The sequence below is a fragment of the Pristiophorus japonicus genome, chromosome 10 (genome assembly GCF_044704955.1).
Source record: "Pristiophorus japonicus isolate sPriJap1 chromosome 10, sPriJap1.hap1, whole genome shotgun sequence".
NCBI classification, from domain to species: Eukaryota; Metazoa; Chordata; class Chondrichthyes; family Pristiophoridae; genus Pristiophorus; species Pristiophorus japonicus.
Genome location: NC_091986.1, coordinates 188825888 through 188852789, shown reverse-complemented (window position 1 = coordinate 188852789; position 26902 = coordinate 188825888).

Genomic DNA, 26902 nt, shown 5'->3' with positions numbered 1-26902 from the left:
CACCAGACTGATTCCCGGGATGGCGGGACTGACCTATCAAGAAAGACTGGATCAACTGGGCTTGTATTCACTGGAGTTCAGAAGAATGAGAGGGGACCTCATAGAAACGTTTAAAATTCTGACGGGGTTAGACAGGTTAGATGCAGGAAGAATGTTCCCAATGTTGGGGAAGTCCAGAACCAGGGGACACAGTCTAAGGATAAGGGGGAAGCCATTTAGGACCGAGATGAGGAGGAATTTCTTCACCCAGAGAGTGGTGAACCTGTGGAATTCTCTACCACAGAAAGTTGTTGAGGCCAATTCACTAAATATATTCAAAAAGGAGTTAGATGAAGTCCTTACTACTAGGGGAATCAAGGGGTATGGTGAGAAAGCAGGAATGGGGTACTGAAGTTGCATGTTCAGCCATGAACTCATTGAATGGCGGTGCAGGCTAGAAGGGCCGAATGGCCTACTCCTGCACCTATTTTCTATGTTTCTATGTTTCTATGTTTCTAAACATTGCGGTATCCCACTAGTCACTGCCTGCCATTCTGAAAAGGACCCGCTTATTCCTCCTCTTTGCTTCTTGCCTGCCAACCAGTTCTCTATCCACGTCAATACATTACCCCCAATACCATGTGCTTTAATTTTGCACACCAATCTCTTGTGTGGGACCTTGTCAAAAGCCTTTTGAAAGTCTAAATACACCACATCCACTGGCTCCCTCTTGTCCATTCTACTAGTTACATCCTCAAAAAATTCCAGATTTGTCAAGCATGATTTTCCTTTCATAAATCCATGCTGACTTGGACTGATCCTGTCACTGCTTTCCAAATGTGCTGCTATTAAATCTTTAATAATTGATTCCAACATTTTCCCCACCACTGATGTCAGGCTGACCGGTCTTTAATTCCCTGTTTTCTCTCTTTTTAAAAAGACAGCACCTCTGACACCTCAGAACTCCCTCAGTACTGCGCTGTCAGCCTAGATTTTGGGCGTGAGGTCAGAGTGTGCGATTCACACTGCTGATTTTCCAAGTGATAGATTTTAATTAGTGGGAAATCAGAAGTGTTGCCTATTGTAATGTATTTGCTTCATGGGTTCTTTGCTTAAGAATTCATAGCAACACATTGCTATTAAGAACTAGTTGGTTTATTAGCAAAGGTTTAACAATTATATTACACATTACCAGTTCATCAACCAGGCTCACAACCACCTGCCACATTGTGGATCCCCTGAACCCAACTGGCTGGGGTTTTATTGAGTCTTGTGAACATCACATGACTGGCTAAGCCATTCTCAACTCTACTGCTCTACAAATCTGTGCACATACTCACAGGTGCATACATTACACCTACCAAGCACATTGATCCATGCTCCTATTGAGGAAGCTTTTGTGCCAGGCATGTAGTCTCATAAAATGTGTTCTTTAGTTCCAAACAATAAAGGTTCTGTGAGAGCATTCTACAGGAAGGAAAAGCAATGCATGAGGCATTGCAACTGACATGCTATGCAGACATTTTGGACCAATACAAATGTGTCTTACTGAGATGTGCTATTCAGTTTTTATATTTGCACTGTGGCTGTCCAGATGGTCAGATCATTTTAGCAGTTCTGCTGTTTCTGAGAAAATGTAGGAATTCATGACTGCGATCAATATTAGTCAACCTAAATAAGTCGATATACTCTGTGCTGAAATGCCTCACTGCTTTTTGCATTTATACTACATGATGGCGAATTGTTATCTTGTCATTGCTACACCTTCATTGTATCTCTCTCTCTACACATGACGATATTGTTTTGTGCGTCACTGCACTTTGTAAATATATCAGTGAAGCATTATGTTTAACAGCTCCTTTTTCTGTGTCATTGATATTCTCAATGATTCCTCTGTTTGCTGAGTAGCTTTGAAAATTCTGGCCCTGAAGTTCCACAGGAGTTCTCCCAGGCTCCTTCAGTGGGACACCTAGAGAAACAGTCTAATTTTCAGACACCTATTCCGTTTCTCTGGCAGTTCCGCCGATCTCTTGCCAAAGCTACGTAAGAACTCCTGCGGAATTTCTAGCTCACGCTCTCTCTCCATCCCTCTCTCTTTCTCCTTTGTTTGTCATGCTGTTTTGTGCTGTTATAGCTTTTGTTTCTAAGTTTGGTTGAAAATCGACTCAAATTCATCATCCAATTCAAATCATTTTCAATAATTCCCAGAATGTAATATTTTTATACACAGACAAAATTAAATAATAGAGCTTTTATGATTCAAATTCAAACAAAAATGTACAATAGGGATTGTAAATCAACTACGAGAGATAAAATAAAAAGTCTTGAATCGTAGTTGGGAGAAATGCAGGATGAGCTGTGCAAGGCATTACAGCTGGATATTGATGATCAAAACCTCAGTAATCATGTCCTTGGGCCAATGTGCGACCACATTGTTTACTTTCTATTGAACCAGCTCTTTTCAGACTCTCTACTGAGAAACCATGGTTGCCAATCAGTTGACCAAAGTCATTCCTAAGGTCACAATTTTTTATTTAAGAGGACACTTCACTATAACTGCTTTTCAGAGCTGCAACCAAAGAGCTATTCTTTAACATCGCTGACTTTCTTAATGCTTTGAGTTCCACCATCTGCAACCACTTAGCCAGTCATGCTCCGGTGGCGAATGCTGTAATAGGAAAGGCTTCAACTGTTCTATGCTGCTAAATATTACACTTTTGGGAGCACTGTTATGTCAGTATCTTTTAAAAAATCGCTTCTAAAAGTAAAGTAGAGAGTCCCTAATGCCATCCCAAAGTTGCAACAGAGAATGTGAATGAGAATTGTAAGTTATACTGGCTGCTATATTTTGAGCCGGATAATCCATTATATGTTATTCTCTTCAGACAGAAAAATCTATTTTGATAATTAGTGTGTTGGACATCATTACATAAACTCTAGTTTAAAGAATAAGTGGCGAGTAGTGTTGACATTACACCAGAATCAGGCCATTCTCACTTTAGTCAGGAAGTTATGACTAATGAATCTAGCTTTTCCTGTCAGGCATGGGTGGAAGTTAGCTGGTGCAAGAAGACCATCATTGTCTTGGTCTTTAGTGCACTAACCCCACGGTTATTTCAGGGATTATTTTTCAATACCGTAACATGGGCAAAATCCCAATGTGGACAATGGGTGTGAGTGAGAGCTTGTTCGATGGTAAGGAAGAGATCAGGTGCAGGATTTAAATGCATGCTGCACTTAGAAAGGCAGGCATGATGATTTGCAAATTTGGATGTCAGTAAGCTTCTTCAGAGAAGGAATAAATGTAAGAAATGCAGGAGAGCAGAGGTCCATTCTGTTTCTAAGATGGAGGCGCTGAAACGCTTCAGTAAGAAGTGAGTCAGAGAAGGAGGTGGGCCCTCTTTGATAGTGATTACTGCAGGACCCAAGATCTTGTTGGTGATATTAGGTTCTCCGTAATGCTGATCATTGGCCATGGTAAAAAGGAAAAACAAAGGTACGGCTGGTATAGGCATGGTTGATCTGTGTCTCATAAAGTCAACACACCTGGTGCCTCCCAGCAGGTTGTCCACACAATTGTGAAGGTGGCAGTGACTGCAGCTGGACCAATGTAGGACGTAGCGGCCAAGAGTTTATTGTGCGTTTGTCAAGTATGTATGCTGGGGTTTACTAGCCACCAGGTGGCTCCACTGTCAGAGGTCATTGGGCTGTGCGCACGTGTGTGTGGCCCATATATAAAAGGCCAGCCATCTTGTAATGTAATCACTTTGAGTCCTAATAAAGTAGAGCTAGGTTTGTACCTGGTGGGATTTTATAGTATTCAGTCTATTGCATACACAACATTTGGCGACAAGGTAACAAGAACCTTCGCATGCAAAAATGAGCATAATTGGAATTCTGGAGCGATTCGTGGAGGGAGAAGATTGGGCAGACTTTGTTGCCCGCTTGAACCAGTACTTCGTGGCCAACAAAATGGAGGAAGAGGCAGACGCAGTTCGGCGCTGGGCGATCCTCCTCACGGTTTGCGGTCCGAAAATCTATGGACTCATAAAGAATCTCCTCTCGCCCTTAAGTCCAACGGACAAGGACTATGAAACATTGTGTGCTCTGGTACGTGACCATCTCAAACCAGATGAAGGCATCATCATCTCAAGATATCGATTCCATATGCACGTTCGTTCTAAGGGCCAGGATGTATCGGAATTCGCTACCGACTTAAGACGTCTAGCTGGACCGTATAAGTTTGAAACTGCATTGGCAAACATGCTGCGGGACTTCTTTGTAATTGGCATCAACCATGAGGTAATCCTGCGTAAGCTACTGGCGGCGGAGATGTTGGATTTGAGCAAGGCCATCACAATTGCTCAATCATGCATGACGACGAACAGAAGCTTAAAGCAGATATAATTGAAAAATCGGAACTCGGCAAGTAGTGTAAACAAGATAGTATCGTCGTTTGGCAGAGCTGCATATGGCAGGGCCTACCCGACTGCGTACGCGAAACCGGTGGCTGCTCAAAGTCCGCCAACGGCAATGAATCCGATATCACCATGTTGGCGTTGTGGGGGAAATCATCGGTGTTATATATGTGGACTTGTATTTATTCCATACAGCCCCCAGAGGGCTCGTCCCCTGGAGTCCCAAGGGATCCCATAATCCCTTGGCAGCACAGGTACTTAAGGAGGCTTCACAGGTTGGAGAGGCACTCTGCAATAAAAGACTAAGGTCACACTTTGCTTTGAGCTCACAGGGTTTAGTCTGACTCTTTCTCCATACACTACAACTGGCGATGAGATACAGATAGCGAACCCAAAGATGCAGAGAACAGTGGGCATCCTGGAGAAATTTTCGGAGGGAGATGATTGGGAAACTTTTGTGGAGCGACTCGACCAATACTTCGCGGCCAACGAGCTAGATGGGGAAAAGAGCGCTGCCAAATGTAGAGCGATCCTCCACAGCATCTGTGGGGCACCAACGTATGGCCTCATGAAGAATCTGCTCACTCCAGCGGAACCTACGGAGAAATGGTACGATGATTTGCGCACATTGGTCCGAGAGCAATTGAACTCGAAGGAAAGGGTTCTGATGGCGAGGTACTGGTTCTACATCTACAAGAGGTCTGAAGGCCAGGAAGTGGCGAATTATGTTGCCGAGCTAAGACGCCTTGCAGGACATTGCGAATTTGAAGGACATTTGGAGCACATGCTCAGAGACTTTTTCGTACTTGGCATTGGCTACGAAACCATACTTCGCAAACTTTTGACTGTAGAGACCCCAACCTTGAGTAAGGCCATAGCGATAGCCCAGGCATTCATTGCCACCAGTGACAATACGAAGCAAATCTCTCAGCACACAAGTGCTGCTGCAAGTACTGTGAACAAAGTGATGCTGTTTTCGAATCGTAATGTAGAGGGCAGGTCACACATACCTGCAGCTGCACGTCCGCAGATGTCCCAGAGTGCACCATCAAGGGTGATGAATGCAAGGCCATTAACACCTTGTTGGCGCTGCGGGGTGATCATCGTTTCCATTCATGCCTATTCAAAGAGTATGTTTGCAAGGGCTGTGGAACAATGGGACACCTCCAATGAGTGTGCAGGCGAGCTGCAAAGCCAGTTAATTCTGCAAACCACCATGTTGCAGAGGAGGACAGATCTATGGAGGATCACGACGAACCAGAGCCTCAGATAGAGGAGGCAGAGGTACATGGGGTGCACACATTCACCACAAATTGTCCCCTTATAATGCTGAATGTTGAACTAAATGGACTCCCGGTGTCAATGGAGCTGGACACGGGCGTGAGCCAGTCCATCATGGGCAAAAAGACTTTCGAAAGGTTGTGGTGCAACAAGGCCTCAAGGCCAGTCTTAACTCCAGTTCGCAGGAAACTAAGAACTTACAATAAAGAACTGATTCCTGTAATCGGCAGTGCTACCGTAAAGGTCTCCTACGATGGAGCGGTGCACAAGCTACCACTCTGGGTGGTACCGGGCGATGGTCCCATGTTGCTTGGCAGGAGCTGGCTGGGAAAGATACGCTGGAACTGGGATGATGCCCGAACGCTATCGCCTGCTGACGACACTTCGTGTGCCCAGGACTTAAATAAATTTCCTTCGCTGTTCGAAACAGGCATCGGGAAATTCCAAGGAACAAAAGTGCAGATCCATCTAATTCTGGGGGCGCGACCCATCCATCACAAGGCGAGAGCAGTACCATACATGATGAGAGTAAGGGTGGAGATCGAGCTAGACCGGCTGCAAAGAGGGCATTATTTCACCAATTGAGTTCAGCGAGTGGGCCAGTCCTATTGTCCCAGTCCTCAAGAGAGACGGCACCGTTAGAATCTGTGGCGCTTACAAAGTAACTATCAATCGTTTCTCCCTGCAGGACCAATACCCCTACCAAAGACTGACGACCTCTTTGCAATGCTGGCGGGAGGAAAGACGTTCATGAAGCTGGATCTGACTTCAGCCTACATGACGCAGGAACTGGAGGAATCATCGAAGGCCCTCACCTGCATCAACATGCACAAAGGTCTTTTTGATTATAACAGATGCCCGTTTGGAATCCGATCAGCGGCGGCGATATTCCAGAGCAACATGGAAAGTTTACTGAATTTGGTCCCGCACACCGTGGTCTTCCAGGACGACATCTTGGTCACAGGTTGGAAGACAGTCAAGCATCTGCAGAACCTGGAGGAGGTTCTTAGTCTACTCAATCGCGTGGGGCTCAGGTTAAAACGCTCGATGTGCGTTTTCCTGGCATCTGAAATGGAGTTCTTGGGAAGGAGAATTGTGGCGGATGGCATCAGGCCCACCAATGCAAAGATGGAGGCAATCGAGAACGCACCAAGGCCACAGAACGTGATGGAGCTGCGGTCGTTTCTGGGACTCTTGAACTACTTTGGTAACTTCTTACCAGGTCTCAGCACCCTGCTAGAACCACTACATGTCTTACTACGAAAAGGGGGCGAATGGGTTTGGGGCAAAAGCCAAGAAAATGCCTTTGTAAAAGTGAGAAAATTGTTATGCTCAAACAAATTGCTTGTGTTGTATGATCCATGCAAGCGTTTGGTACTAGCATGTGATGCATCGTCATATGGCGTCGGGTGTATACTGCAACAAGCTAATGATTTTGGGAAACTGCAACCGGTTGCTTTTGCATCCAGGAGTCTGTCTAAGGCTGAGAGACCCGACAGCATGATTGAAAAAGAAGCGTTAGCATGTGTCTATGGGGTAAAGAAAATGTATCATTACCTGTTTGGGCTAAAATTCTAATTGGAAACTGATCATAAGCCACTTATATCCCTGTTTTCCAAGAGTAAAGGGATAAATACCAATGCATCGGCCCGCATCCAGAGATGGCCACTCATGTTGTCCACATACAACTACGCCATCCGCCACAGGCCAGGCACAGAAAACTGCGCCGATGCTCTCAGTGGGCTGTCATTTCCCACTACGGGGGTGGAAATGGCGCAGCCCGGCGATCTCGTCTTGGTTATGGAAGTATTTGAGAGTGAGCAATCACCCGTAACTGCCCGGCAGATCAAAACCTTGACAAGCCAGGGCCCCTTATTCTCTCTAGTCAAAAGCTGCGTGCTTCATGGGAGCTGGTCCAGTGTCCCAGTGGAAATGCAGGAAGAGGCAAAGCCGTTCCAGCGGCGCAAAGATGAAATGTCTATACAGGCAGACTGCCTTCTGTGGAGCAATCGAGTAGTGGTCCCCAAGAAGGGCAGAGACACTTTCATCAATGACCTCCACAGTACCCACCCAGGCATCATAATGAAGAAAGCGATAGCCAGATCCCACGTGTGGTGGCCCAGTATCAATGCGGACTTAGAGTCCTGCGTTCACAGATGTAATACATGCTCGCAGTTAAGCAATGTACCCAGGGAGGCGCCGCTAAGTTTATGGTCTTGGCCCTCCAAACCGTGGTCTAGGATCACTTCGACTATGCAGGCCCGTTCTTGGGCAAAATGTTCCTTGTGGTTGTAGACGCATATTCCAAGTGGATTGAATGTGAGATAATGTTGGCTAGCACATCCACTGCCACTACTGAAAGCCTGCGGGCCATATTTGCCACTCACGGCTTACCCGATGTCCTGGTGATCGACAACGGGCCATGTTTTACCAAAGAATTCATGACCCGTAACGGGATCAAACATATCACATCTGCCCTGTTTAAACCAGCGTCCAATGGTCAGGCAGAGAGAGCAGTGCAAATCATCAAGCAAGGCTTGAAGAGGGTAACTGAAGGCTCACTGCAGACTCACCTATCCCGAGTCTTGCTTAGCTACCGCATGAGACCCCACTCACTCACTGGGATCCCACCTGCTGAACTGCTCATGAAAAGAGCACTTAATACAAGGCTCTCGTTAGTTCGCCCTGATCTACATGAATAGGTAGAGAACAGGCGGCTTCAACAAAGTGCATACCATGATAGCGCAAATGTGTCACGTGAGATTGAAATCAATGATCCTGTATTTGTATTAAATTATGGACAAGGTCCCAAGCGGCCAAAGAGGGGAGCAGGGTTTTTCGTGTCAAACTTTCAAATGGACTAATTTACCGGAAACACTTGGACCAAATCAAACTCAGATTCACGGACTATCCTGAGCAACCCACTTTGGACCCTACCTTTTTTGATCCCTCAACATACACACCAGTGGCAACCGACACCACGGTTGACCACGAAGCAGAACCCATCATCCACAGCAGCCCTGCAGGGCCCAACACACCAGGCAGCCCAGCAAGGCCAGCTGTACAGCAGCCCAGCGAAGGCCCAACAAATGATTCAACAACACCAGCTTTCACACCGAGACGATGAACCAGGGCAAGAAGGGCCCCAGATCGACTCACATTGTAAATAGTTACACTATTGTCTTTCGGGGGGGGGGTAAGTGTTGTTATATATGTGGACTTGTATTTACTCTGTATAGCCACTAGAGGGCTCATCCCCTGGAGTCCCAAGGGATCCCATAATCCCTTGGGATCACAGATATTTAAAGAGGCGTCACCTGTTGGAGAGGCACTCTGGAGACCTGCAATAAAAGACTAAGGTCACACTTTATTTTGAGCTCACATTGTTCAGTCTGACTCTTTCTCCATACACTATAATCGGCATCTTCAGTGTCGGTTTAAACAGTGTATTTGTTAAGGCTGTTCGAGAGTGGAGCATCTCCAGCGCATGTATCCGCAACTGAGCAAGCGTGCTGCGACACACCACATGGAGGATGATGACCGGTCTAGCGCGGATCCGGATATGCAATCCGAGATACCAGAGGAGGAAGTCTATGGACTGTATTCGTTCTTAACAAAGAGCCAACCGATAATGATTAATGTAAAACTTAATGATGTGCCGGTATCGATGGAATTGGACACGGGTGCGAGTCAATCGATAATGAGCCAAAGGACATTCGCTAGGCTGTGGGATACTAAGGCTGTGAGGCCTAAGCTGAGTCCAGTCAATACCAAGTTGCGTACGTGCATTAAAGAACTCATAACGGTGATTGGCAGTGCAGCAATCAAGATGTCGTATGATGGTGCGGTTCATGATTTACCGTTATGGATTGTTCAATGGATTGACAAATCTTCTGGAATTTTTTGAGGATGTTTCCAGTAAAGTGGACAAAGGAGAACCAGTTGATGTGGTATATTTGGACTTTCAGAAGGCTTTCGACAAGGTCCCACACAGGAGATTAATGTGCAAAGTTAAAGCACATGGGATTGGGGGTAGTGTGCTGACGTGGATTGAGAACTGGTTGTCAGACAGGAAGCAAAGAGTAGGAGTAAATGGGTACTTTTCAGAATGGCAGGCAGTGACTAGTGGGGCACCGCAAGGTTCTGTGCTGGGGCCCCAGCTGTTTACATTGTACATTAATGATTTAGACGAGGGGATTAAATGTAGTATCTCCAAATTTGCGGATGACACTAAGTTGGGTGGCAGTGTGAGCTGCGAGGAGGATGCTATGAGGCTGCAGAGTGACTTGGATAGGTTAGGTGAGTGGGCAAATGCATGGCAGATGAAGTATAATGTGGATAAATGTGAGGTTATCCACTTTGGTGGTAAAAACAGAGAGACAGACTATTATCTGAATGGTGACAGATTAGGAAAAGGGAAGGTGCAACGAGACCTGGGTGTCATGGTACATCAGTCATTGAAGGTTGGCATGCAGGTACAGCAGGCGGTTAAGAAAGCAAATGGCATGTTGGCCTTCATAGCGAGGGGATTTGAGTACAGGGGCAGGGAGGTGTTGCTACAGTTGTACAGGGCCTTGGTGAGGCCACACCTGGAGTATTGTGTACAGTTTTGGTCTCCTAACTTGAGGAAGGACATTCTTGCTATTGAGGGAGTGCAGCGAAGATTCACCAGACTGATTCCCGGGATGGTGGGACTGACCTATCAAGAAAGACTGGATCAACTGTGCTTGTATTCACTGGAGTTCAGAAGAGTGAGAGGGGACCTCAAAGAAATGTTTAAAATTCTGACGGGTTTGGACATGTTGGATGCAGGAAGAATGTTCCCAATGTTGGGGAAGTCCAGAACCAGGGGTCACAGTCTAAGGATAAGGGGTAAGCCATTTAGGACCGAGATGAGGAGAAACTTCTTCACCCAGAGAGTGGTGAACCTGTGGAATTCTCTACCACAGAAAGTTGTTGAGGCCAATTCACTAAATATATTCAAAAGGGAGTTAGATGAAGTCCTTACTACTCGGGGGATCAAGGGGTATGGCGAGAAAGCAGGAAGGGGGTACTGAAGTTTCATGTTCAGCCATGAACTCATTGAATGGTGGTGCAGGCTAGAAGGGCTGAATGGCCTGCTCCTGCACCTATTTCCTATGTTTCTATGTTTCTATGTTTCTATGTTCCAGGCAATGGTCCAACGTTGTTTGACAGGAACTGGTTAGAAAAAATTTAATGGAACTGGAACGATATCAAAGAGTTGTCCTCGGAGGAGGATACTCCATGTACTCAAGTGCTGAGCAAGTTCCCCTCGCTGTTTGAACCAGGCATCGCAAATTTCATGGGAGCCAAGGTGGAGATCCACGTGGACTCGGATGCAAGACCCGTCTATCATAAATTTCGGGCAGTTCTGTACATGATGAGGGAGAAGGTCGAAATCGAACTGGATAAACACCAGTGTGAAGGGACCATATCACCGGTCGAATTTAACAAATGGGCCAGCCCCATTGTTCCCATGTTGAAAAGTGATGGCACTGTCAGGGTTTGTGGAGACTACAAGTTTACGATGAACCGAGTTTCGAAACAGGATCAATACTCGTTACCGAAGACTGATGACCTGTTTGCAGTGCTAGCCGGGGGGAAGTCGTTCACAAAACTGGATCTGACGTCGGCCTACATGACACAGGATCTGGTTGACACGTTGAAGAAACTTACGTGCATCAACACTCATAAAGGACTGTTTATCTACAATAGGTGCCCTTTTGGAATTCGCTCAGCTGCAGCCATATTTCAGAGGAACATAGAGACTCTACTAAAGTCCGTCCCAGAACAGTCGTGTTCCAAGATGACATACTTGTCACAGGTCGTGACTCCGTCAAACATCTGAACAACCTGGGAGAGGATCTACATCGTCTGGACAAAGTGGGACTCAGACTGAAACGCTCGAAGTGTGTCTTCATGCCACTGGAAGTCGAATTCCTGGGGACGAAAATTGCTGCTGACGGCATCAGGCCCACGGACTCGAAAACCAAGGCCATCAAAAATGCACCCAAAGCCTCGGAATGTGACGGAGCTGCGTTCGTTCCTTGGTCTACTCAACTACTTTGGTAATTTCTTACGTAGATTGAGCACCTTATTAGAACCACTGCACATGCTGCAAAGAAAAGGCGACAACTGGGTTTGGGGTGTGTCTCAAGATAGAGCTTTTGAGAAAGCTACTAATCTGCTTTGCTCTAACAAGTTGCTGGTATATTATGATCCTTGTAAGCGTCTAGTATTGGCCTGTGATGCTTCATCGTATGGAGTTGGTTGCGTGCTCCAAAAAGCTAATGAGTCAGGCAAATTACAACCTGTTGCATATGCTTCAAAATGTTTGTCAAAGGCAGAAAGAGCTTACAGCATGGTAGAGAAAGAAGCACTAGCCTGTGTGTATGAGATTAAAAAGATACATCAGTACCTGTTTGGGCTTTGGTTTGAACCGGAAAACAAAGGTATCAATACCAATGCATCGCTCGCATCCAGAGGTGGGCGCTGACATTATCTGCCTATGATTATGTCATTTGTCATAGACCTTGCACTGAGAATTATGCCGATGCATTGAGTCATTTGCCGTTGCCTATACCAGAGGTGGAAACGCCACAACCGGCAGACCTACTATTGGTCATGGATGCTTTTGAATGTGAAGGAACCCCTGTCATGGCCCAACAAGTTAAGATCTGGATCATCCAGGAGGCAATATTATTGGTTGTGAAATTTTGTATCCTTAGTGGTGATTGGTCTGCCGTACCCAAGTAAATGTGTGCGGAGACCAAACCTTACATCCGTCGCAAAAGACGAACTATCCATTCAATCAGATGGTAAACTGTGGGGTAATCGTGTTGTTATGCCCAAGAAAGGCATAGAGAAATTTGTGCATGATCTACATATCACGCATCCCAGCATTGTCATGATGAAAGCCATTGCCAGGTCTCATATACGGTGGCCTGGAATTGACTCTGATCTGGAATCATGTGTGCATCAGTACAACACTTGAATGCAGCTTAGTAAAGCACCAGCGGAATCGCTGCTGAGTCTGTGGTCGTGGCCATCTAAATCATGATCCAGGATCCACATCGACTTTGCAGGTCCCTTCCTGGGAAAGATGTTCTTCGTTGTGGTGGATGCTTATTCCAAGTAGGTAGAGTGTACAATCATGTCATCCAGCGCACCCACAGCTACCATTGAGAATCTGAGTGTCATGTTTGCTACGCATGGTCTGCCTGACATCGTTGTAAGCGACAACGGATCTTGCTTCACGAGCATGGAGTTTCAAGAGTTCATGAAACTCAATGGTATCAAACATGTGAGGTTAGCAACATTCAAACCCGCATCCAATGGAAAAGCAGAGCGTGTGGTCCAAACCAGCAAGCAGAATATATAACTCAAGGTTCACTGCAAACTCGCTTGTCACGCATATTGCTTAGTTACAGGACAGGACCCCATATGCTTACTGGGGTTTCCCCTGCTGAACTATTGATGAAGAGAGTTCTCAAGACCAGGCTCTTTCTTGTCCACCCTGACTTGAATAATCATGTCGAATACAGACGTCAAAGTCAGCAAGGGTATCATGATCGTGCTACTGTGTCACGTGACATTTCTGTTAACGCTCCTGTGTATGTACTGAATTATGGTCAAAGTCCCAAATGGATCGCCGGTACTGTTACGGCCAAGGAGGGTAACAGAGTGTTTAGCGTTAAGCTCAAGAATGGGCAAACATGCAGGAAACATGTTGATCAGATAAAGCTGCGGCACACGGATGAACCGGAACAGTCTGAGGAAGACACAATCAGTGACCAACCAACCTACCCTCAGTCATCAGACGACTCCGCTGTCATCAATGAATCTGGACTTTCAATCCCTGACATGGTCATTGCCACTCGCATCAGATCGGCTACCCAGCCCCCAGTCATAACAGACTCGGAATGCTTGCCCAAGGCTGGAGTTGAACTGAAACATTCAGCTCGGGAGCGGAAAGCCCCAGACCGTCTCAATTTGTAAAAAGACCATTACTAATATCTTAAAGGGGGATATTGTCAGGTATGTATGCTTGGGTTTACTAGCCACCAAGTGGTGTCACTTTCGGAAGTCATTGGGCTATGCGCACGTGTGTGCGGCCCAGGTATAAAAGGCTAGCCATCTTGTAATGTAATCACTTTGGGCCCTAATAAAGTACAGCCAGGTTTGTACCTGTTTGGCGTTTACAGTATTCAGTCTATCAAGTTATTGCATACATAACAACGTCATTGCCACGGCCACTCTGCACTCCCCCAACCTCCGCCCCACAGGTGTTGCCATCGCTGTGTATCTGTCCCTCTCGTGTAGTCACCGCCCCTGTTAAGAGCGACTTCTGGATCCAAGTAAAAAACAACAAAGAGCGGAATTTCGCTCAGGAGGCGACCATTGAATCGGGATGCTTGTGCCCTGTTTCAGGTGGGGGGGGGGTGCAATTTCTACCCTACTTAGTTTAATCACGTCAAAGTGAGGATTGAGTAGTGAATAGCTGCAAGTAAGACATAGATCTCAACTTTTAAATACGATTTTCTCTTTGACCAGTGGCATAGATCACGACATGCAGTCACGGCATGTGACACAAATTTCAAAACCTGCCCTATAAAGCACAATACAATTAGGGCAATCATAGAGTCCACACTTGGCTTTTTGAAAAATGAGATCCCAATATCTGGATTTCATAAGAACATAAGAATTAGGAACAGGAGTAGGCCATCTAGCCCCTCGAGCCTGCTCCACCACTCAACAAGATCATGGCTGATCTGGCCTTGGACTCAGCTCCACTTACCCGCCCCCTCCCCGTAACCCTTAATTCCCTTATTGGTTAAAAATCTATCTATCTGTCATTTGAATACATTCAATGAGCTAGTCTCAACTGCTTCCCTGGGCAGAGAATTCCACAGATTCACAACCCTCTGGGAGAAGAAATTCCTTCTCAACTCGGTTTTAAATTGGCTCCCCCGAATTTTGAGGCTGTGCCCCCTAGTTCTAGTCTCCCCGACCAGTGGAAACAACCTCTCTGCCTCTATCTTGTCTATCCCTTTCATTATTTTAAATGTTTCTATAAGATCACCCCTCATCCTTCTGAACTCCAACGAGTAAAGACCCAGGTCTACCCAATCTATCATCATAAGGTAACCCCCTCATCTCCGGAATCAGCCGAGGGAATCGTCTCTGTACCCCCTCCAAAGCTGGTATATTCTTCCTTAATTAAGGTGACCAAAACTGCACGCAGTACTCCAGGTGCAGCCTCACCAATACCCTGTACAGTTGCAGCAGGACCTCCCTGCTTTTGTACTCCATCCCTCTCGCAATGAAGGCCAACATTCCATTCGCCTTCCTGATTACCTGCTGCATGTGGGCAGATTGTAATACAGCTTTAAAAAGTTCCGCCGTTGTTTCTTGCTGTTGTATTCTGCACAAGGCAACATGGACTTGGCAGGGGCCATAATCACCAACAGATGGTGGAAATAGATAAATTAGGAAATGCACAAGAATAAAATTACACAGGTGCCAGAGATGTGTATGAAGTCATTTTGTGTAATTTTGCTATAGGTATTTGGGACAAATGTCGTCTCTGGGTGGATGATAGATCATAGAATCATAGAATGATACGGCACAGAAGGAGGCTATGCGGCCCTTTCAACCGGAGCTGTGGGAGCACATTGTCTACCTGATCTCCAAGGTGAGAATTTTAAATTACCCATTGAAGAAGTAGAGATAGCCCAATAGCTGCAATACTAGGCAATGGGCTCATCAATGGATCTCTTGAAGGATTCGTGGTGACATTCTGTAAGTGGACCTCACATCGCCCTCTGATCTGCAGCATCCCTTTGTTGCCCAGCACCTAGTTAAACAATAGCAGGAAGGGATTGTAACAACAGACGCCTTATGGGTACTGGACATTATGATCTCAAATATGTCACCATGTGAATTTTTGTAAGGTGAACCTAAATTTCAACAAGGCCAATTGTAAATCAACAAACTGGTTTATTTTACATAAACCAGACTGATTCCAGGGATGGCTGGACTGTCATATGAGGAGAGATTGGATCAACTGGGCCTCTATTCACTGGAGTTTAGAAGGATGAGAGGGGATCTCATAGAAACGTATAAGATTCTGACGGGACTGGACAGGTTAGATGTGGGAAGAATGTTCCCGATGTTGGGGAAGTCCAGAACCAGTGGACATAGTCTTAGGATAAGGGGTAGGTCATTTAGGACTGAGATGAGGAGAAACTTCTTCACTCAGAGAGTTGTTAATCTGTGGAATTCCTTGCCGCACAGAGTTGTTGATGCCAGTTCATTGGATATATACAAGAGGGCATTAGATATGGCTCTTATGGCTAAGGGGATCAAGGGGTATGGAGAGAAAGCAGGAAAGGGGTACTGAGGGAATGATCAGCCATAATCTTATTGAATGGTGGTGCAGGCTCGAAGGGCCGAATGGCCTACTCCTGCACCTATTTTCTATGTTTCTATGTTTCTAAAATATATGAATGAACAGAATACATCCTTCTCGTCCTACTACACCTCATTACATAAAATAACAAGGCACCTCTACAAGTGTTTTGGTGGAGGTTCATTTACAATTTAATTGTTCCGAGCTAACTGGTACTAACTTTTGATTACACGCAGTTTGGGCTGTTCTGGTTGAGCTTGTGTGTGTATTTCTGAGTGACTCATACTGAACACCTCAAGAGCAAGCTCTTTCTGTGTCTCTGACTTGTCTGGAGAGATATAGACAATGACAGTTCTTTGACCCCTACACCATCTCTGTGTGTTGATGATTGGCTTGGCGAGCTGCCAATCAAAGTTACTACTGTGAACGAGATACCACCCTTCTTGAAGCTTATGCCATCTCCATTGTCTACTCAGCTGAGCCCCCTGCCTGTGTATTGAATGAAAACTCATTCTACCATCAGAGTACAAACTGCTATGTGCTTAGTGACTCCTCATTGTCCCAACATTGACATAGTGAGGATAAATTAAACAATTTGAAAGCTGTTCCATCGGGGAGGGTCCGACCTATTCAACTCAGCCAACATTCTAAATGGCTTGTGTATCTCTGGAAGTTAAGCTGAATCTAACTTCATAGCAATAGTGCATCATAAATTAAGGCCAAATAGATAAAAGTCCTAACATTTTTCACAGGTACAATCTTGTGGCAGGACCGACATTTTCATGATGTAGCCAACTGAATAGTTCAAGTGAAGTAATTGGACCTTACAAGGGGAAACTCTTTATGCCACTCTGGTGTCACTCCCTAATTACTACGTGTACATTGTCGAGTAAATTTTCAGAGTATTCTGTTCACGAAGAATGTTTTACATCTAGTTTACTAGCTGCCATCTTGAAAAATCACCTAATGTGGGCCTGAATGGCACAGTGGGTTAAGCACTGGCCATTAACATCTTGGGCTGATGATGTGATTAAATTCTTCCCTGTTTGTTGGCCATCGGAGTCCAATGTGAAATGAATGTGCATGGGCCCACAGCACAAAACTGCCCCTTAATCAGCACTATTTGGTGATTTCACACAGTGAGGCCTGATGAATGAAGGAACACCATACTGGTGGAGTAGAGGGTGTTTTCCTGAGGCTGAGATTCGGGCTGAGGCACATTGTTGGGGCACAGCAGAGAGAAGTTTACTCTACACGAGCAGTGCTGACTTGGGAACGTTTGATGCTGATATGGAAATGTGTTCCATTCCCAAACACTGACATCCCATATCCCTCATCTTGATGCACAAAAATTCACAAAAACAACCAGCTTTGGCTGGGTAATTCTGGCCTCCTGTGCATCCCGGCTTTTCTTCACTCCACCACTGGCGGCTGGGGCTTCAGCTACCTAGGTTCTAAGCTCTGGAATTCTCACCCTAATCCTCTCCGACTCTCTACTTTTCCCTCCTCCCTTAAGACGCTCTTCAACCAAGCTTTTGGTCACCTGTCCTCATATCTCCTTATGTGGCTCAGCGACAAATTTTGTTCGATTATGCTCCTGTGACACACCATGGGACATTTTACTACATTAAAGACGTTATCTATATGCAAGTTGTTGTTGGTTGCATTGACTTGCCATCTCAGTATGAACCATTCAGCCCCCACAAGGTATCTCCTCATGGTCGGTGGTTAAGCACCTGAGCAAGTGTAAGCATAAACCTATTCTGTCCCATTCCACTCTGCTCCCAATACAATCTAATCCAGCAATGAGTCACAGACCTATAAATTATTAAACTTGCAACTTAATTTAAATGCTAAAGCAAATTAATACATGATATAACCTTTGAGTACTGTAAAGAAATAATACCCAATCTTTCTACATCAAATATATCAGTACTAGGAAGCACAGGATGAATTGTCTGCATATGGTAATCGACAGTGTATTTGAAGAATCCATTAAAAGAAAATCTTATTATATTGCTGGGCACATTCTAATCATAGGCAAAGAAGAGAATTACATCATACAATATATTGCCTGCCATTTGTACTGCATCAGGGATGGGCAGACTGTTATGTATTTAACCCTTGGCTACCTGTATCACACCACCACCAGAGGGCCTACCTGTTGGAGTTCCAAGGGATCCCAGCATCCCTTGGGAGCACTGTATATAAGCAGGCCACCCACGCTGTACTTGCACTCTGGAGTCTTATTAAAGAAGCTAAGATCACACTTACTCATTGCTCACAGTACTCAGTTTCATCCTTTATTATGAGCTTATCCAATTGGCGACGAGATAACAAACAACTGCATGAAAATGCAAAGAACTGTTGGTATCCTGGAGAACTTCTCAGAAGGGGACGATTGGGAGGCCTTCGTGGAGAGACTCAACCAATACTTTGTGGCCAATGAACTGGAAGGGGACAAGAACGCTGCCAAACGAAGGCCGATCCTCCTCACCGTCTGTGGGGCAACAACCTATGGCCTCATGAAGAATCTTCTAACTCCGGTAAAACCAACAATCAAATCTTATGAAGAATTGTGTACACTGGTCCCGGAGCACCTAAATCCTAAGGAAAGCGTTTTGATGGTGAGGTATCGGTTCTACGCGTGTCAACGGTCGGAAGGCCAAGAAGTGGCGAGCTACCTCGCCAAACTAAGGCGCCTCGCAGGACATTGCGAATTTGATGGATTCCTAGAACAAATGCTGAGAGATTTTGTTGTGCTTGGTATCGGCCATGAGGTAATCCTTCGCAAATTATTGACTGTTGAAACTCCGAATCTGAGCAAAGCCATAACGATAGCCCAGGCATTTATGTCCACCAGCGACAACACCAAACAAATTTTGCAGCATAAAGAGGTTTCGGCCAGTACTGTGCACAAAGTAACATCGTTTTCGAGCAGGAATATACATGGCTGATAGTACACGCCGGCTGCTGCATGACCTCAGATGACCCAGAGTCTGCCATCAAACGTTAATGCGAGGCAGTTAACACCCTGTTGGCGTTGTGGAGGTGATCATCGGGCCCATCAATGCTGCTTCAAGCACTATGCGTGCAACGGCAGCAGAACAATGGGACACCTCCAGCGAATGTGCAGGCGAGCTGCAAACCCTGCAAACCCTGCAAACCACCACGTTGCAGAGGAAGATCGATCCACGGTGGATCAGGCTGAACTAGAGACTCGAACCAAGGAGGCAGAAGTGTACAGGGTACACACCTTCACCACAAAATGTCCACCAATAATGTTAAAAGTTGAACTGAACGGAATCCCAGTATCCATGGAACTGGACACGGGTGCGAGTCAGTCCATAATGAGCAAAAAGGCCTTCGACAGGCTGTGGTGCAACAAGGCACACAGGCCCAAGCTCAGCCCCATTCACACAAAGCTAAGAACTTACACCAAGGAACTGATCCCTGTAATTGGCAGTGCAGAAGTCAAAGTCTCCCACTATGGATTGTGCCAGGGGATGGCCCCACACTGTTTGGCAGAAGCTGGCTGGGAAAAATCCGCTGGAACTGGGACAACATCCGAGCGCTTTCGTCCGTCGACGATGCCTCATGTGCCCAGGTTCTGAGCAGATTTCCATCGTTGTTCGAGCCAGGCATTGGAAGCTTCCCGGGGATGGAAGTGCAGATCCATTTGGTTCCCGGTACGCGACCCATCCACCACAAGGCACGAGCGGTACCGTATATGATGCGAGAGAAAGTGGAAATTGAGCTGGACAGGCTGCAATGAGAAGGCATCATCGTGCTGGTGGAAGTCAACGAGTGAGCCAGTCCGATTGTCCCGGTACTTAAAGGTGACGGCACGGTCAGACTTTGTGGGGACTATAAAGTAACGATTAATCATTTTCTGTTACAGGACCAGTACCCGCTACCCAAGGCAGACGACCTATTTGCAACCCTGATTGGACGGAAAACATTCACCAAGTTGGACCTGACCTCAGCCTACATGTCGCAGGAGCTGGAGGAATGTTCGAAAGGCCTCACCTGCATCAACACACAAAAAGGTCTGTTCAGCTATAACAGATGCCCGTTCGGGATTCGGTCGGCTGCGGCAATCTTCCAATGGAACATGCAAAGCCTGCTAAAGTCGGTTCCTCGCACTGTGGTTTTCCAGGACTGTTATGTATTGTCCATGTACATTAAATGTATAGTTACAATGGTGCGCCACAAGGGGCACTGTGGTGGGAGACCCGAAAGTATCTGCGAGACAGAGTACAAAAGGCTGCCCACCACACCTGAAGGGCGCTCTGGAGTTACACAATAAAGGACCAAGGTCACAGCAGTTACTACAACACTGGAGCCAGTGATTTGAGTGCTACATACATCACAAATTGGCGACGAGGACACGGACGAGCTCTTCATGCAACCATGGCTACTTTGGGCACGCTGAAGGATTTCACAGAGGGCAATGACTGGGATGCCTTTACGGAAAGGCTCGAGTACTATTTTATAGCAAACAACCTGACAAGGGACATGCACTGATAGAGAAGCGTAAGGCGATATTGCTGTCCAGTTGTGGCGAGGAGGTTTACTGTCTCGTCAGGGATTTGCTGACACCCGTGAGCACCAAGGACAAGTCATATGAGCAGCTGATTGAACTCATTCGTAACCAACTGAAACCGAAGGAGAGCATCCTCACGGCCAGGCACAAATTCTACCACCACTGCAGACCTGAGGGCCGGGATCTCACAAAATATGCTGCGGACATCAGGAGATTTGCGGCGCCATGCGATTTTGGCACACACCTTAACGAGGCGTTGTGAGATGTCTTTGTTATGGGGATTGGTCATGAGGGTGTCCTTCACAAGCTGCCATTTACTGAACCTACAGTCAGCCTGCAGCAAGCCATAAACATCAGCCAGGCATTTATGACCTCGACTTGCAGCACCAAGCAGATGATCCACACGGTCTCGAACCTGGCAGGTACTCTTCACAGGATAGCGCCCGTCATGGACAAAACTGCAGAACGTGGCTCTGCCCAAGGCAGAGAGCACAGACCTCAGGGTCCTGTAACTCAGAGTCCGCCGAGGGGGGCTAATCGAGTAGCACCATGCTGGCGCTGCGGAGGAAGCCATGGGGCTCACCGGTGCAGGTTTGTGGAGTATACGTGCAATACCTGCCACATGAAAGGCCATCTTCAGCGTATGTGCAAAAGAAACACGACTCACCGTGTGGTTGAGGAGATGGTAGATGATCTGCTATCCAGCGAGGAGCATTGCGGTTTGGCTCGATGGGCATCCCAGCCCCAGGTAGAAGAAGATGATGCGTTTGCACTGTATACGTGTACCGACGATTCGGCCCCAGTGATTATGGAAGTCAAGATTAACGGAGTCTCAGTGAGTATGGAAGTGGACACGGGGTCGGGTCAGTCGCTGATGAGTCAGGAAACTTTTGATAAACTGTGGATCAACCCAGCTGCATGACCCAAGCTGGTCCCGTTCACATCAAAGCTGCGCACCTACACCAAGGAACTGATACCTGTTCTTGGCAGAGCGGATGTGCAGGTATCTCACGGTGGCGAGACGCACGGTTTACCTTTGTGGATCATTGCAGGCGATGGGCTGATGCTACTTGGCAGGAGATGGATGGGGAAGGTCCGTGGGAGCTGGGAAGACTTCATTCCTCCACAGACCGCTGTCCCCCGTGTTCACAGGCAGAGCAGGCCTCCACCTTCGGATCGGATGGCAGTGAAGGAAGCGTGTGTGGGGTTGGGCAGAGCAGCGGCGGCCGTCGACTCTCCCCTGCAAAGTCTGAGAGTGAGAAAGAGGCGCTGGAACCAGCAGCAGCGCCGACCGAGCTGGAGAAGAGAGAAGGGCTTCGACGGGCTGCTCCAGCAGGCACCGTCGGCCCGCAGGCAGAGGCGGCCGTTCGCGGGGCTTGCAGCGGGAGGAGCGGCTGTGGCAGTGAGGAGGTCGGCTCCGGAGGACGTGTGTGTGTATGTGGTGACTCCCGGGCAAAAAGGGCAGCTGCGTGGGGTGCTCCGGAGGATGTGGCGGTGCGGGGGCCGGTGCGTTGCGGCTCCCGGGTGCATTCAGAGATGGCGGCGCGCCTCGTGGCAGCAGAGTTCTGCAGAGAGAGACAGGCAGGCACCAGCAGAGCACCTAAAATGGCGGCGCCCAGTAGAAACCTCGTGGGAAAAACAAGATGGCGTCTTAAAAGGGAAATGTAGCCGGGAATCTTAAAGGGGCCTTACACCATTGGCGGTCCCCACAATGAGACTTTTGTAAGGGCAAGAGTGAGTCAAAATGATTACTGTGATTTGTATGATGACGTGATTTATGACAAGAGTTAATATTTTGATGCTAAAATGACTACTGTGATTAAAATGATTGAGATGATTGGTGAAAAGAGTTAATATCACAATGCACAGTTAAAAGGGTTAATGGATCCGTGACTAACGTGACTAATGGATTAATGCGATTTTTGATTTTATGTGATTTATGCAATTGTTCAGCGGCTGCAGACAAGCCACAAAGGCAACTATTTTCTGAGAACAGAGGCAACGCACCAGTTGCCATACCCTGTCTCAGAGCAGCCCATTACCTCGGCCAAAAAGGGGCAGTATGCCGCCACCACACCTCACCCAGTGGAGCTGGGATTAAATAACTGTTCAGTGTGCCTGCAACCTTTCGATACAACTCTTCAAATGTACTTTCTACTGGAGATTACGTTTGTGTACTTGTATCACCCATGTAAGGACTGCTAATACCACATGCTTGCACCGGATCACAAGCATAATCTCTACATGGGGGGGTGGGGGGGAGGAGGGAAATGGATGGTCATGGACTCACACTCACAAATCAACCAGGACGAACAAGGCCGAGGTTACCGGCAATTTGCTTTTGGAACTGGGGTGGGGGGGGGGAGTGAGATGTTATGTATTGTCCATGTACATTAAATGTATAGTTACAATGGTGCGCCACAAGGGGCACTGTGGTGGGAGACCCAAAAGTACCTGCGAGACAGAGTATAAAAGGCTGCCCACCACACCTGAGGGGCGCTCTGGAGTTACACAATAAAGGACCAAGGTCACAGCAGTTATTACAACACCAGACTGTGTGGAATCAGTGATTTGAGTGCTACATACATCACAAGGAAGACATACTGGTTACAGGTCGGGACACCATCGAACACTTGAAGAATCTGGAAGAGGTTCTTAGTCGGTTGGATCACGTGGGACTCAGGTTGAAATGCTCGAAATGTGTTTTCCTGGCGCCAGAGATCGAGTTCTTGGGCAGAGGAATCGCAGCAGACGGCATCAGATCCACCGACGCCAAGACGGAGGCCATCAAGAACTTGCCGAGACCACAGAACTTGATGGAGCTGCGGTCATTCCTGGGACTCCTCAACTATTTCGGTAATTTCCTACCCGGATTAAGCACCCTGCTAGAACCCCTACATGTGCTGCTGCGCAAGGGAGATGACTGGGTATGGGGGAATTCACAAGAGGCTGCCCTTGAGAAAGCCAGAAATCTGTTGTGTTCAAACAAACTGCTTGTTCTGTACAACCCATGTAAACAATTATTGCTAGCTTGCGATGCCTCGTCATACAGGGTCGGGTGTGTGTTACAACAGGTTAACGAATCGGGGATTTTACAACCGGTCGTCTATGCGTCCAGGAGTCTGTCCAAGGCCGAAAGGGCCTACAGCATGATTGAAAAAGAGGCTCTGGTGTGCATTTACGGGTGAAAAAAATGCACCAGTATCTGTTTGGCCTCAAGTTTGAGCTTGAAACTGACCATAAGCCGCTCAGTCGAGGAGGCGGGAGCTCGGAGCAGCGCGAGTCCGGGGTCGGCGAGAGGCCTATAAAGGCCAGCGGGAGTCGAGCAGTTCGAGCAGTCAGTCGAGGAGACGGGAGCTCGGAGCAGCGCGAGTCCGGGGTCGGCGAGAGGCCTATAAAGGCCAGCGGGAGTCGAGCAGTTCGAGCAGTCAGTCAAGGAGGCGGGAGCTCGGAGCAGCGCGAGTCCGGGGTCGGCGAGAGGCCTATAAAGGCCAGCGGGAGTCGAGCAGTTCGAGCAGTCAGTCGAGAAGCTGGGAGCTCGGAGCAGCGCGAGTCCGGGGTCGGCGAGAGGCCTATAAAGGCCAGCGGGAGTCAGGCAGTTCGAACAGTCAGTCGAGGAGGCGGGAGCTCGGAGCAGCGCGAGTCCGGGGTCGGCGAGAGGCGTGCCGGTGCAGCTACAGGGAGAAGGCAAAGATACAAAGGTGACGTCACAGCCTAGGGGGTAAGTGATTGGCTGGTGATTGGTGAGTAGTTTTTCTTTTTCTTCTTATATTGGTCAGTAACTTTTAACATTGTTATTACCAGTTTAAGTGTATCTAAGGGTTAAGACATGGCAGGAGAGCTCGGTCGGGTGTTATGCTCCTCCTGTACCATGTGGGAACTCAGGGACACTTCCGGTGTCCCTGACGACTACGTGTGCGGGAAGTGTGTCCACCTCCAGCTCCTGACGGTCCGCGTTACGGAATTGGAGCTGAGGGTGGATTTACTCTGGAGCATCCACGATGCTGAGAATGACGTGAGTATCACGTGTAGTGAGTTGGTCTTACCGCAGGGAAAGGGTCCACAGCCAGATAGGGAATGGAAGACCAGCAGGAAGAGTAGTGCAAGGAAGGTAGTGCAGGGGTCCCCTGTGGTCATCCCCCTGCAAAACAGATACACCGCTTTGGGTACTGTTGAGGGGAATGACTCATCAGGGGAGGGCAGCAGCAGCCAAGTTCATGGCACCGTGGCTGGCTCTGCTGCACAGGAGGGCAAGAAAAAGAGTGGGAGAGCGATAGTGATAGGGGATTCAATTGTGAGGGGAATAGATAGGCGTTTCTGCGGCCGCAACCGAGACTCCAGGATGGTATGTTGCCTCCCTGGTGCAAGGGTCAAGGATGTCTCGGAGCGGGTGCAGGACATTCTGAAATGGGAGGGAGAACAGCCAGTTGTCGTGGTGCACATTGGTACCAACGACATAGGTAAAAAAAGGGATGAGGTCCTACGAAACGAATTTAAGGAGCTAGGAGCTAAATTAAAAAGTAGGACCTCAAAAGTAGTAATCTCGGGATTGCTACCAGTGCCACGTGATAGTCAGAGTAGGAATCGCAGGATAGCGCAGATGATTACGTGGCTTGAGCAGTGGTGCAGCAGGGAGGGATTCAAATTCCTGGGGCATTGGAACCGGTTCTGGGGGAGGTGGGACCAGTACAAACCGGACGGTCTGCACCTGGGCAGGACTGGAACCAATGTCCTAGGGGGAGTGTTTGCTAGTGCTGTTGGGGAGGATTTAAACTAATATGGCAGGGGGATGGGAACCAATGCAGGGAGACAGAGGGAAACAAAAAGGAGACAAAAGCAAAAGACAGAAAGGAGATGAGGAAAAGTGGAGGGCAGAGAAACCCAAGGCAAAGAACAAAAAGGGCCACTGTACAGCAAAATTCTAAAAGAACAAAGGGTGTTAATAAAACAAGCCTGAAGGCTTTGTGTCTTAATGCAAGGAGTATCCGCAATAAGGTGGATGAATTAATTGTGCAAATAGATGTTAACAAATATGATGTGATTGGGATTACGGAGACGTGGCTCCAGGATGATCAGGGCTGGGAACTCAACATTCAGGGGTATTCAACATTCAGGAAGGATAGAATAAAAGGAAAAGGAGGTGGGGTAGCATTGCTGGTTAAAGAGGAGATTAATGCAATAGTTAGGAAAGACATTAGCTTGGATGATGTGGAATCTATATGGGTAGAGCTGCAGAACACCAAAGGGCAAAAAACGTTAGTAGGAGTTGTGTACAGACCTCCAAACAGTAATAGGGATGTTGGGGAGGGCATCAAACAGGAAATTAGGGGTGCATGCAATAAAGGTGTAGCAGTTATAATGGGTGACTTTAATATGCACATAGATTGGGCTAGCCAAACTGGAAGCAATACGGTGGAGGAGGATTTCCTGGAGTGCATAAGGGATGGTTTTCTAGACCAATATGTTGAGGAACCAACTAGGGGGGAGGCCATCTTAGACTGGGTGTTGTGTAATGAGAGAGGATTAATTAGCAATCTCATTGTGCGAGGCCCCTTGGGGAAGAGTGACCATAATATGGTGGAATTCTGCATTAGGATGGAGAATGAAACAGTAATTTCAGAGACCATGGTCCAGAACTTAAAGAAGGGTAACTTTGAAGGTATGAGGCGTGAATTGGCTAGGATAGATTGGCGAATGATACTTAGGGGGTTGACTGTGGATGGGCAATGGCAGACATTTAGAGACCGCATGGATGAATTACAACAATTGTACATTCCTGTCTGGCGTAAAAATAAAAAAGGGAAGGTGGCTCAACCGTGGCTATCTAGGGAAATCAAGGATAGTATTAAAGCCAAGGAAGTGGCATACAAATTGGCCAGAAATAGCAGCGAACCTGGGGACTGGGAGAAATTTAGAACTCAGCAGAGGAGGACAAAGGGTTTGATTAGGGCAGGGAAAATGGAGTACGAGAAGAAGCTTGCAGGGAACATTAAGGCGGATTGCAAAAGTTTCTATAGGTATGTAAAGAGAAAAAGGTTGGTGAAGACAAACGTAGGTCCCCTGCAGTCAGAATCAGGGGAAGTCATAACGGGGAACAAAGAAATGGCAGACCAATTGAACAAGTACTTTGGTTCGGTATTCACTAAGGAGGATACAAACAACCTTCCGGATATAAAAGGGGTCAGAGGGTCTAGTAAGGAGGGGGAACTGAGGGAAATCTTTGTTAGTCGGGAAATTGTGTTGGGG